This window comes from Natator depressus, chromosome 1 (assembly GCF_965152275.1).
Source record: "Natator depressus isolate rNatDep1 chromosome 1, rNatDep2.hap1, whole genome shotgun sequence".
NCBI classification, from domain to species: Eukaryota; Metazoa; Chordata; order Testudines; family Cheloniidae; genus Natator; species Natator depressus.
The window spans coordinates 30,986,188-31,000,617 of NC_134234.1; the positions used below are offsets into that span (position 1 = coordinate 30,986,188).

General features: G+C 40.7%; 1 protein-coding gene across 2 annotated transcripts in view; it reads left to right on the forward strand.

Moving 5' to 3' along the window:
* Positions 1 to 14,430, forward strand: part of CNTN5 (contactin 5) — a 955,706-nt gene that overhangs the window by 285,789 nt on the left and 655,487 nt on the right. For both annotated transcript variants that reach the window (XM_074957075.1, XM_074957069.1), the window contains exon 2: positions 10,821 to 10,951. The gene's annotated coding sequence lies outside the window, so the exon portion shown is untranslated. The remainder of the gene's footprint in view (positions 1 to 10,820; positions 10,952 to 14,430) is intronic.

Consider the following 14,430-nt stretch of genomic DNA (forward strand, 5'->3'; position numbering starts at 1 on the left):
AGTTTGCTGAAGCTACTTTAAATCCAGCTTCTTGCAACTAATACACTTCACATTCTACAATATTTTTGTTGGTAGCTGGTGTAGCTAAACTTTTAGGTCTTGAAAGGACTCAAAACCCAATCCTCAAATACTTGAAATACCAGTTAGAGTAAATAGAAAAATAATGAAAGAATCACATAAACTTATTGTCTCCCCTGCCCCATATACCCCCTTTTCTCTCCCCGCTTCCAAAATCCACAAGTACGTTTTACTGGCCTGGCTCAAGTAACAGGTTGAAATTTTAAGAACCATGAGCCTTTTGATTTAAAAGCAGGAAGCTAGTTAAAGCAGCATTTCCTTTCAAAAGGGCTGCAAACTGAATGTTAAGCAGACAACCTGCTGCTGCTGTTCATCTCTCATAATGAATCTTGTGTGGCTTTTTTTGCTGTTTCTTAATGTGATGCAACTTGCTGTACATAAAAGTGTTATAAATATTGATGTTAATTGTTAAACATGATATACTGCTCCATGATTTCAACAATTTCCATCCCACCATCAACCTCAGCCTGGACCAGTCCTCACAAGAGATCCACTTCATGGACACTATGGTGCTAATAAGCGATGGTCACATAAACACCACCCTATACCGGAAACCTACTGACCGCTATGCCTACCTACATGCCTCCAGCGTTCATCCAGACCACACCACACAATCCATTGTCTACAGCCAAGCTCTACGATACAACCGCATTTGCTCCAACCCCTCAGACAGAGACAAACATCTACAAGATCTCTATCAAGCATTCTTACAACTACAGTACCCACCTGCTGAAGTGAAGAAACAGATTGACAGAGCCAGAAGAGTACCCAGAAGTCACCTACTACAGGACAGGCCCAACAAAGAAAATAACAGAACACCACTAGCCATCACCTTCAACCCCCAACTAAAACCTCTCCAACGCATCATCAAGGATCTACAACCTATCCTGAAGGATGACCCATCACTCTCACAGATCTTGGGAGACAGCCCAGTCCTTGCTTACTGACAGCCCCCAATCTGAAGCAAATACTCACCAGCAACCACACACCACACAACAGAACCACTAACCCAGGAACCTATCCTTGCAACAAAGCCTGTTGCCAACTGTGTCCCCATATCTATTCAGGGGACACCATCATAGGGCCTAATCACATCAGCCACACTATCAGAGGCTCATTCACCTGCACATCTACCAATGTGATATATGCCATCATGTGCCAGCAATGTCCCTCTGCCATGTACATTGGTCAAACTGGACAGTCTCTACATAAAAGAATAAATGGGCACAAATCAGATGTCAAGAATTATAACATTCAAAAACCAGTCAGAGAACACTTCATTCTCTTTGGTCACTCAATTACAGACCTAAAATTGGCAATTATTCAACAAAAATCTTCAAAAACAGACTGCAAGGAGAGAGTGCTGAATTGGAATTAATTTGCAAACTGGATACAATTAACTTAGGCTTGAATAAAGACTGGGAGTGGATGGGTCATTACACAAAGTAAAACTATTTCCCCATGTTTATTTCTCCCCCCCCACCCCCCACTGTTCCTCAGATGTTCTTGTCAACTGCTGGAAATGGCCCACCTTGATTAACACTACAAAAGGTTTTTTTTTCCCCAGCTCTCCTGCTGGTAATAGCTCATCTGAAGTGATCACTCTCCTTACAGTGTGTATGGTAACACCCATTGTTTCATGTTCTCTATGTATATAAATCTCTCCACTGTATTTTCCACTGAATGCATCCACTGAAGTGAGCTGTAGCTCACGAAAGCTTATGCTCAAATAAATTTGTTAGTCTCTAAGGTGCCACAAGTCCTCCTTTTCTTTTTGCGAATACAGATTAACACGGCTGCTACTCTGAAATCTGCTCCATGTTAGCATCCCAGATACTCAAGAGATAATCCTCATTTATGGGAAACGTCAGCTTATCATAAGTAGTATCCTATCTAAAAAAATAAATAAATAAATAAGATGATTTTTAAGTTTCCAGGCAGACTATTATTTAGATTTTAGTGTACCTTACACTGAATACCAAAATCTAAAGCAGTGTTAGGATACAGCACAGACGGTATATCTTGTTTGTTTGTTTGTTTGTGAACAATGACAATTGTTAACCTGAATGGACTGGGAACTGGCTATTTCCAGAAACTGCCTACATCCCATTGCAACAGTTGTGCTTGTTTGTAATGCTCATACCGTCCTCAGGGTTGAATTCCTGGGAGAGGGCAGCAGAGTGTTTTTGGTGGAGGGCCCTTTGCTCTGGAATGTATGAATTCTTGGGGTCAGAGTTTGGTGACTTGCAGGACATGGTACAAGATGTATCTGTTTAATCTTGCTTTTTCTTAGGGCATAAAAGACCCTGATGTTTTTGAAGTTTGGGGAAAGATTTAGTGCTAATTATTTGTTATTCTTATGAACATGCACCAATATGATGATAGAAGCCTTTGACTCTGGTACTCTAGCTCCCCGAGAAGAGTAAGGTAAGTCAGTGGGACAGTGTATCCCGTCGATACAGGATGGTGTAAACACCATGGTAAGTCGACCTAAGCTACATCGACTTCAGTTACGTTATTCACATAACTGAAGTAATGTAGTTTAGGTCGACTTACCATGGTAGTGTAAACCAGCCCTAAGTGTGAGAGCAAATATTTAATCTTGGGAAGACATATGGTATGACCTTGTTTATTATGCAATGTTCTGTGTAGAAGGAGCTGCAATCAGCAGGAAACGCCCTCCGCCTTCATTTTTGACGAGAGTCAATTCTTGAAGCAGAGTTTCTATCCAGGGAACCAGACATTGGTGTTGGTCTGAGATTCTTGAAAGGATTACATGCACATTGTTGGTAACTGCCTCTGTTCCAGGAGTGGTGTATATGTAAATAAAGAAAGTTACACTTAGAATATACCCAGACTGTACATCACTGATTTCTCCTCCGCTGGGAAGCCAACTTGCACAGCCCCAGACATCTGCTACTGCTCAGCAGAGGAGCAACAGTATTGACTATTGCCATGCTAGAATTGTATCATGGGAGATGAGGTTGTAATTTTAGGAAAGCACTGAGGAGAGAAAGAGAACAAAGAAACTGAGAGTCACTTGTAAGTATGAAAAAATAGAAAGTTTTCATGTAACCTAAAAAAGTGGGTTTAATTTGACTTAAGTTCCAGTGATAAAATTCAAGTAACATAGTCTTTCCATGATAAGGCCCAGATTGACATCTTAGATAGCCCCTAAAAAAGCCTTGCCTGAGCAGACATCTAACCAGCATGAAGTTCTAACCTGAACTGCTCTCTTCAAGACTAGAGACCAACTTTCTGGTACCTTGGTTCCAATCCATTTGATTTGTCCAATCAGCCACCTCCATCTTTCCACTCTGTTTCTTGCCTTCCTTCTCTCTTTCTTATGTATTTTTCTTTCGTTTTAAGTATAACCATTTTCTACTTTACATCTTAAACCAAAACACAAACCAGAAACTTACTAATCATTGGTTTCAGAGTAGCAGCCGTGTTAGTCTGTATTCTCAAAAAGAAAAGGAGTACTTGTGGCACCTTAGAGACTAACCAATTTATTTGAGCATAAGCTTTCGTGAGCTACAGCTCACTTCATTGGATGCATTCAGTCTAATCACTGGCAGTTCTACAGTCCTTGGTGGGAAGCTAGATGGTGCTATGTGAAGATGTAAATAGCAATACTCCCAATCCCTCAAACATGGTCCAGAATGCAATGCACTAGAAAGTACTTCTGTCTTGTCCTGGTCACAGAGAAAACTCAGGCCAGACAAAAAATATATTATCTTAAGGTAAGACTGGCCAGGTCTCTACTTACTGTAGAACAAGCTCAAACGAAATTAAAACTACAGTATGCAAATGAGAGATGGATTCTCTCAGTATTTCCCTTTGGCAATGTGTGTGCATGCACCTGCATAAGTAGTTACTGGGAAGGTTTTTAATAGAATGTATTTTGTATTAATCCTTGGATAGCTTTGCTCCTTGGATGTTATCCATAGTGGGATTTTGCTCTATCACAATTATAACACAACTTTAGGGAAACTACTATATTCCGCAAAGGATTTTGGTGCACTTAAATCATCTTAAGCACACATCTTCCATGGCAGTCCTTCTCTCACTAAGAGAAAGGACTGTACTGTACTGATCATCCTTAAATGCCGTGGATACTGTGCCTACCTGCTATCTGATTTAATCCATCTGTCGTTAATATGCTCATCACCATGGCATCTAGGTGTCAGTTCACTGCTTAATGTTCCATTCCAGCTGCTTGATGGGAGATTGCTTTGAGCAGAATAACAGAAGCACAATGGACACCATTTATAAACACAACATTTATCACTTTGCAGTGATTGCGATCCTGCACTCCAGTATCCTCGATTCTGATTATCAAATGCAGAGGTTCTTATTTCTACATCTCTTTTCTTGTAGTTGCTTATTAAGCAATTGTATGAAGGATGGGAAATGGACCTTGTGTTTTGCAGGCAGTTTGAACAGATCCCTCTTCTTTAACTGGTGGAATTGTGCCTTCTAAGGCACAGCCCTGTACTGTTGATACAGCCTGCACTGATAGAAGGAGTTTTTCTGTCAATGTTGGAACATCACCTCCCTGAACAATGTCGGGGACCTCAGTGGAAGCACTCTTCTATTGACATCGCTGCGTCCATGGTGGGGGTTATGTTGGCATAGTGGGGGTTATGTTGGTTGTGGTTTGTTCATGCCCCTGTGTGGTGTAGTGATGCCACTATAACCTCCAAGCATATACCAAGCCTCAGAATCAGCCTGGTCTAGCACAGGGGAAGGAAAGAGGAGACCTGAGTTCTGCTACTGTTTCTCATAGTTAATCACTGCCTGGCTTTGGGAAATCATTTAGACTCACATTTTCAAAGGAGTGGTCTAACTTGAGGTGTCTCAATTTTGTCTCCTACTGCAGAGTTTTGTTTTCAGAGGTACAGAACATACAGGATGGCAGTTCAAGTTCATGGGGAGAATTGAAAATCAGGCTAGTATTAAATGTTTCATATTGGACACCCAAAACCTGAAGCACTCCAGTGTTGGCCAGTATCACCGTTCCTTTGCGTTCCCATGTGTAAAATGGAAATAACATTTACCTCCCTGACAGGCTTAATTCATTGATATTTGTAAAGCATCTTGAGCATTTCAAATGCAATGCGCAGTAGAAATTTACTACATTGTTATTGAGCTGTGCACTCTGGAAACACTGAAGTAAGTAAAATTGAGCAGAGCCAACACAGCTGAACTAACATTTAGCCTCAGTTCGTTAGATTGTGGCTATTCTCCAGGCCTCCTGGCAAAGAGGATGCATATTCAGCTTCTGTTGGATACAGACCCATGTTATCTGGTACCCGATGAATCCAAAAACCTGTGTTAGTCATGTCCCTAACTTTCCCACTGCAAAGTGACACACATCTGTGAAACTCATGTGGCTTAAAAAAACAAAACAAAACCACCACATTCCATTAATGTGACTTGAAAACAAGTACTTGCCTCAATGAAGCTGAATCCAAGGAAACAGCTTTTACAGGAGCCTAGCTCAGAGGAGTTTGTCACAAGATGATTATTAGCTTTTGGCAACCAGCAATGACACAACACTGGTTTTCAGGAGGTGTTATTTTACTGACAGCAGCAGCAGCAGCGGTGGCGGGAGTGGCAGCTCTCTCAGTAGAAAGGTGCAGCAGCACGTCCCTGTCACAGCGTTTTAAGATCCAGTGGGAGTCAAGTCTGTAATAGCAGCTCTAGCCAACTTTCTCTCTCATGATTCCCCCCCCTCCCTTCTGTTTTGTGTTGGAGAGGAAGATTGGTTCCCTGACAGTGGGCTTAGGGGAGATATGATTCTGACAAGATACAGGATGCACAGAAAACCGTGGACTAGCTGTAGTAACAAGGTTGTGTTTGTTAGCTTGTGATTTAGGGGATTGAAATCCCAAACCATGCATACAGTGTTATATTGCTTGTTACCCAGAGGCTACTGTGCTGACCCCAGAGAAGCAGATAACAGTAGCCCAAAACCACGCCACCTGTAAGCATCTCCACATCACGTGATTAAGATTCAAGCCTTGAGGCTTATTTATTAAATTTAATGTCATTATTTAGAATTTATTCTTAATATATTCAAATTAGAATCATGTGTCTGCAGCTGCAGAGTTAACTCTGGGAATTAGCTCCCAATGCAGAATTTTGCCCTGCCAAAATCTGTCCCTTTGCTCTACCAAACTCTTGCACAGGTCGCTGGATCATGCAGGTTGAGGGAGAGGCTCATTAAAAACTTCACCTCCATTAATCTGTGCTATTGGCCTTCTGGGTGACCTTGGGCAACTCACTTCATCTCTCTGTGACTCAGTTTTCCCATGCGTACAAATGGGGATAATGGTACTGACCTCCTTTGTAAAGTGCTTTGACATGTACTGATGAAAAGTGGTGTAGAGCAGCCAATAAATAATAATAATAATAATAATAATTAATTAATAAATATTATATTTGGAGCACATGGTGAAAGGAAATAATAAATTAAAGGAGGCCTTCACCTCTTCCTGTCAAACCACGCTGAAGGAGATGAGGGGCAAGTTACCAACCATTAGGCAGTGTGGTTGGAGGGGTGGGGCATCGGAATCCTTTGCCCTATCCTAGAAGCTAGAAAGAACTATCGCTTCTGGAGCACACTGACCGTAAATTTGGCAACCAGACTACAGCACCTGACTTGTGAAATTTCCAGTTTGCTGCACATCTCTGTGATCTATGGAGAGAGAAAAAATGCAAAAACCATCGGAGTTTATTGAATTAACGATTCTAGTACTGATTGTGTTGTTCATATTAATATCTAATTCAGTGATAACTGCTCGCTATAACTCGTTTTCCACTTGGGCTACCACAAAATTAACAGTCTGCTCGTGAATACAGCACTCGTGTGACACAACATTCAGGGAGCCTTGATACAAAATTTATGTCCCAGCATGATGAAGAACCTAGCACATTCAGAATCTTGATTAGAGTTTAATATACTTAATGTCAGTAGATGTCTATCTTTATATGTTAAGATGGTTGTCTTGAGAATAGAAGTGGCTCTGAACCACACCCAGGAATCTAAACTTTGGGGAACTGTGAATCCAGATCCAAACTTGGTGGCTTGGGCCCTTTGCTATCAAAACACCCTTATTCAAAGGGGCACAAGTTTGTTTGTTTTTTAATCAGAATAGCACCCCCCACCCCGCCTACTGATTATTTTACTAGGTTTGATTATGAAAACATTTCAGTAGACATTGAATTCAGAAGCATGTTTATGTTTGCCATGAACTCCACTCACAGTCCCAGACTTCCCTCAAAGGATTTTTCCTAGTCTTTTGATATCAGTAAATAGGAAGATAAAATATTTTAAGCAAGTGTAACTAGACCTATGCAAATAATTGATTTTTTTCAATTCACTGGCAGTGCTAAAAAACCAAAAACTAAATTTGATTTGTAAATTCTGAAAAATGTTGTTGAATTGAAAAACTCTATTTTGGGACCTAACAAAACATTTCATTTGACCTGAAACATTTTGTTGCTGGGCATTTTCAAGGGCCGGATTCACAAAATGGCAAGAGGAGGATCCTCCCTGTTAAGCTTTAGCCCTCTAATTAGTACATTCAGCTGGGATGTGGGACATTGAGGTTCAGTTGCTCCCCTCACCTAATGTGGAGAAGGGATTTGAACTCCCACTACACTGCAAGTAGTGCTGCCCTAGCCACTGGGCTGTGGGGTATACAGTGGGGACTCTGTCCCAATCTCTCCTGTTGAAGCAGCTCTGCTGAGTATAAATAATGAATCATTAACACATGGACATGAACTTGGATCTCCCACAGTTTCACTCTTTGGCCCAATGACTATTTGGTTATTTACACACAGTGGAACAGATTCAAGAGGCAAGTTCCACAGCCCAGTGGCTAGAGCACTCTCCATTGGGGGAAACTCAAGTTCAAAAGCATGTAGATACTGTGGGGTTGTCTCCCCACAACCTATATCTTCCCTGCTGATGCATGATGTGGAGAGGAGTAAATCCACAGAGAAAATGGTAGTGGGTTCCTATGAAGGGGTAAAGCAGTTAAGTGAGTTTCCTCCATTCTCCTTGAAGCTGCCTTTCCCACTTTCTCAAATAGGCATGTGCTCACAAGGTAGTGAAGAAAAAACATCAGGGGCAGGAGTGTTTGTGTGGGAGGGTAGAAACTGCACTAAGAAGTATACTACCTCCCAGCCTGTACCAGAGATAAATCACAGGCTATGATAAAGAGACTTGAGGCTGCATTAACTGTCACTTAGCACTCTGTGACACCTTCCCCCCACCCTCCCCGGAGAGTCAGTCACAGAGTAAAGCTGGAAGTGGTGAGACAATTCAACATGGATACTAGGCTTACATGCTGCCATGAGAGACTGCCCAGCAGTGCAGAGCAAGACTCTTGCTATATAGCCTGTCTGCGGATCTCTGCTCCTCCACCTCCTTCCCCTCTCAGTTCCCTGTTCACTCAACAAGAAAAGGAGTACTTGTGGCACCTTAGAGACTAATCAATTTATTTGAGCATAAGCTTTCGTGAGCTACAGCTCACTTCATCGGATGCATACTGTGGAAAGTATAGAAGATCTTTTTATACACACAAAGCATGAAAAAATGGGTGTTTACCACTATAAAAGGTTTTCTCTCCCCCCACCCCACTCTGGGGGAGAGAAAACCTTTTGTAGTGGTAAACACCCATTTTAATTCTAATTACCGAGACCTACTGTATAGCACACCTTCTGCAGACATGAGTGGTCAGCAGATATTTCTATCAGCTGACATTTTTTTACAAACTGTGGGTTTCTTCCATTAATGTGTCCAGTAATGGTGACATTCAGGTCAGAGCTGAGGGTTACTCTTTTATGCTTGCTTGTTTTTGTTTTAATTTTTCGACAAAAGTTTATTTCTGAAAAGAAGTTTGTGGCCTATTAATAAACAAAAATATTTGTTCCATCTCTTCCTAAGGCAGTTACTAAAAATGAAGCAAGATTGAAGTGTGTGTGTGTGTGTGTAGGTATATAATAGGGTAAGAAGACAAGATAAAAAATGACACTAAGCAGATTTTTGCTTTTCAAGGCAGATAAGTAATCTGACTCTATCCCAAAAAGGGATTTGTGTGTCTGTGCTGATAATAGCATATCTTTCTCCCCACAACAAAGTGCCTCCTTTAAGAGAAGGGCTCAATTCCAAGTGCCTCCCAGCTAAAGCTCTGGGGGTAAGGGTCAGATGATAGCCTGAAGAGCAGCTGGTCCTTATAAAGGCCAGCAAGTGCTCAGCTGAGCTAGGGAATTATGGGGAGTAAATAGCCTTCTGTAGCAGGTCCTTAAACAGAGGAATGATCCTAGTTACTAGAAGACTCCCAGATAGATGGCCTGGAGTATGAATACTGCAAGGAATGGAAAGCCTCTTGTGGGACTCCCTGGGACAGGGCAAGGGGTGAGAGAGGTGAAGGGAAAGCTTTTGGGAACTCTAGCCTAAGTGAGGCAGAGAAACTCCTTTGTTATGGTATTGTGCTTAAGTTTCTTGTGCCCTGAGCTAAGGGCCTGACACTCTTTGTGGCATTGATTCTTCCTGGGCCAGGCAGCTTACATGAAGTCACAAGGGTATGTGGTTAGAGGAGGATAGTCTAAACCAGGTGTTTAGTCAGCAGCCGTTGTACTTATGTATTACCTACAAGGGGTCACCAAAAAAAAAGGCCAAAGCTACTTTAGGAAAAGAACAGAGGAATATAGCTCTCAAAAAATACACCTAAATATCCAACAATAATATCTGAGTATTATTATTATTTAACGTGTATTTTGACAGGGCCTTTGGGCCAGCTAAACATGGGGCTGCATTGTACCAGGTAGTGATAGAGTGTATTGTCTAAATAGACAAGACAGACCTAGCATAGGGGCAGGAATCTAACACACAGGCAGAGTAAGCAATGTAATGGTGGCAAATGTTGTGTTAGTTCCATGTTTTGTTTTGGGGTATTTTTTTTTGGGGGGGGGGTGGTTAGTTAGGTGGGCGGCAGCTAAATGGAAAGGAAAATCAGAGTCCAGGGAGAAGAGTGTAAGGAGAGGCAGCTGTAGAGTGAAGCTGAGGTGAAGCGACTCAGGAAGGTGGAGGATTAGAGCACATGGCCCGTCAGCACAGAGAGTCAGAACATCCTACAGTTTTCATTGGAATGTCCAAAAGTAAAAAAAAAAATTCCTTGCTTTGGCTGCTTCTGTTTCTGCTAGCTCTTCTCTGTATTCCCCCCCCACTCCCCAAGGCTGTGGCAATGGGGAGGTGAGATGCCACCTGGATCTTACTGACCCCCAGAGTAGAATTAATATTAACTGATTACTTCTCCTGTTACAGGTAGTCGGATCCAATAGCTAGAGGCTATGTTATCATAGTAGGTTATTTAGTACACACACACATTTTCCCCCAATCCTATTCCCAGCCCTATTATATTAAAAAGAGGAAGAAACGAAGAGGAAGAAGACTCCTCCTTTGTTTCTAATTTAAAGAAACAGCATTGCTCTTTTGCTGGTATAAACCAAAGCACGGTCACATTAGCGTGATAATGTACCCATTGTGAAACAAGAAAGGAGGAGATGTCTTAGTTCACATAGGTAGCTATAGCAGCTGTCTCTCACAACATATCAGGAATAATGTCATAGTGGAAAGTCAAATAACAAAGCTGACAGTCTCCATATGAAAAGAGAGATTAAATGATAGCTCCAAATATAACATCATATACTTTTTTTCTGTTCAACAGATTACCTGAAAGGACTTATTTTTGACTCAACTCAACACCTTGTCTTCATCAATTTTCACTCATACAAGGACTATCTGCTAAGATTATTTCCCTTTGAGGGCTCTGTCCATACAGCTGATAGCTGAATTCAGGTATAGTGGATGTTTAAACCAAGTTTATTTCAAATGTGTTAGTGTGCTAAACTCAAGCATTTATGTACTTGCCAAACTGAAGCCAGTCGCTGAGACTATTGCCATCAGAAATCCAATGGTAAGAGGGAGCAATATATAGAACAATTAAGTCAAATGAGGTAATTTTAGACTGAACAAGTTGATCGTGCCTGCCCAGGAAATATGCATTAAAAAAAATTCTCATCCACTTCATTGGGAACTTTGGTGAATATGGTAAGAATAGTCAATTGGTATATAGAAATTAATACCACTTACTTATTGGAAATGTATTGATTATATTTTTAATTGTTGTAACACACATCTAACTGTTCATTAAACAGCTATTTGGTCAAATTTAATAAGACTGCAATTACATGTTAAATAGCAACTGATTAGTAAATACAGTTACTGAAGACTATTAGAGACAGCCCTGAGACACCAAGTTCATATTGGCTTCTCAACTTCCCAAGAGTCTGAATGTGGTTGGACCTGGGCTTTTCATTCATTCTATTATTGAGATGATGGGAATCAGCTGCAAAGTTCGGATTGAGATCATAACTTGCCCACAGGGAAATGTTCAGGTAAAACACTTTGGTTCAGGCCCATATCATTTCTGAAATTTCACCTAAGCCCACTGGTATTGTGTGTTTATTTTCATATATTATATACTTGTGTGTGTATATTTGTGTATTTATATGTGTGTTTAATATATGCAGGAGCGAACCTCTTGCATACTGAAATTAAGTTCAGGTGATTTTTCATACATGTTCAAGTAAATACAATATACTGCATTAATGAACAGGGCAAATGCATGGTGCTTGCTGACAGCCTAATGCAATGCAAAGCAATGCAGTACAACAGCTGTAGATAAGAGATGTTGGGATCTGATGCTCATTATCCAGATGGATGATGGATATCCAATTTACATTTATTGAGGAAGCATCAGCAGATGGAAATGGAATGAAAGAGTAAATGTCTATGGTTACCTGTTAACTGGTGTACTTAATCATTCACCAGCAGAATGAATTATGTTCATGTAGTTCAAAATGCCTCTAATTAATTTTTGAGAAGAACCTTTATGCTGACCTATTAATAAACCATAGTTCCAGGTTGGGGATAAGGAGCTTGTTAAAGTGTAACACATGCCTGTGCAAACAGATTTGGAAGTGCATAGTTCACTGTTGTAATGTCAGATGTTTTACCTGCCTACCCAACTAATTGAGAATTACATTGGAAGAATGGAAAGCTATTGAAATAAATGAGACAGACGGTGCACTCCAAACAGACATAACTGAATTAGAACTGATGAACCCACCAAGAGTAGATTCAGTGTCACTTTAAATACAATACAATTTCATTCATTTTCTTGTGCCTGATCTGTTGTTGCAACCACTAAAAGCTTTCAGCTGAAAGATTGACAGTTTAACTTGAAGCTGCATTCTGCACACTAGCCTCGATATCAGGAGGGGATTTATTGAAGAATAGTGTATATATTAAAAGGAGTGCCAGCCTGAGATCCTGGGAAGCAGACACTTTGATGGCAGCTGGTGCAGCCATCACTAGCTTAGCCCTCTCAAAATGAATTTATATTGTTGAAGAGTTGCCAGCATCAGTATGTTTTTATAGATTCACACCCATGGCAGGATTCCCATGATCTACAAAGTGAAAAGCTCTCTCCCTCTCTTAAATATTAATGCAAAGTGCAATATACCATACCTGGTAAAAGGAGTTTGATACCAATGCAAAAAATGAAATGGAAAACAACTGCTGCTCACCAATAATATTGTTCAGTATTTTAAATTCAGTGTCCATGCATTTAGAGATAAGGTCTGTAGCTAAACTTCCTTTAAAGTTTGAGAGTGTTTGGATCTAGGATTTCTGCCCATTATAAAGGTACAAACTACATGAATGAGTATCTGGATCAGACCAGCTTCAGAATTAGGTGTGTGTTTGGATTCCGTGGTTTGGGTTGACCAGCTCTAGGTACAGTATTTTGGGTTTGCACTACTATGCCTCCTTTCTTATGTAATAATAATATCAGACAATAGAGGCCAGATTCTATCTTGACACCCTATGCACCACATTGACTTCACTTTTTGGTCACATGTGATGGAGCAAGGTTTGGCTATGTCTCTTAGTTCTACTGAGGATGAAACATAATTTTCCGATTTACCACTTAAAGAAAGGGATTATTGAGGCAAAAAATCACATTGCTTCCACTGATGTGTGGGAAGACTACATCTTGGCAGGTTTTCAGGCTAGATCCTGAGCTGTGCTTGGAACAGGTCAGGAGTGGGTCTGTAATGAAGGCTTTCAACCACCTTTTTGACTCCCTGATCCTAATTTGCTCTGCATTGACCCCATTAATCAATGTGAAGTATAGCAGACTCAGGGCTCCTCTACTTTATACTGCCTGCCTGTGGCCTCCAAAAGTCATTCCCTTCAGCCAGGCATCACTGAGGCATAAGGATGCTCTTGCCTTGCCTCCTTTCCCCTGCTATGTATACTGGGGACTCAGGATGCTTAACTTAGGAGCTGCTGCTGTGGTTTTACTCTGCATGAGGATCCTCCCCATGCTGGGGACTCCTCTTAAAGCTGGAACTACTATGTACATTGGTGCTATTCACAGACAGTAGCTGGGGCAAATCAGAGACTGTCCCTTCATGTCAAACTAATTGCCCAGACAGAACCACAAAATTATTACCTGTGTTTAAAAAAAAAAAAAAAAAGACTTCAGTGGCCATCAAGGTATCTTTGAGAATACTGTATGTCAGTCCTTTTTAACAGCCTCCATCTATATTAGCTGCTTCAAACTGCAGGGGACAGTAGTTAGGTTCAATAGGAGAATACTCTTGTTTTCAAACTTCCCTTGCTTTAAAAATTCAAAAGAAAATAATCACAATATTTAGCAAAAACCAGTTTCTAAACTTAGATATATAATGTATTTCACTGTACATTGCTATTTTAGACAGCTAGAAATACTGGTAGTCATAACACTGAAGGACAGAAATAGAAACACCGTTTGCTAGCTATTTAAATAGAGAGCTCTTAACTTTCTTCCAAACGTGATGATTTTTCAAAGATTAACATATTTAGTGCATGGAAGAATCTTCAGAGAACAAGACATATTATGTGGGGAAGATTAGCAAACTTCCAATGGTTTGTTCTGGCTAAAGGGAAAACTGAAAAATGACCTTTTGTATTTTTCACCACTACCAATCATGCTGTTCCACCATCCCAGTGATGCGTAGAGATGGAAATAACGGAGATGAGTACAATAGACTTTTCCATAGACTGAGTTTTCCGCGTCATTTAATTCTCTCTAGTGTCTTCAGAACCTTTCCAACAGAGCTAATGATAACAGATTGTCACATTATCCAGCTCATGGTGACCTGTCTGGGTAGGTGCCAGAAGTTCTATCCACTCATAGCTATGAGTTTAAAAAAAAATTGTCTTCTGTA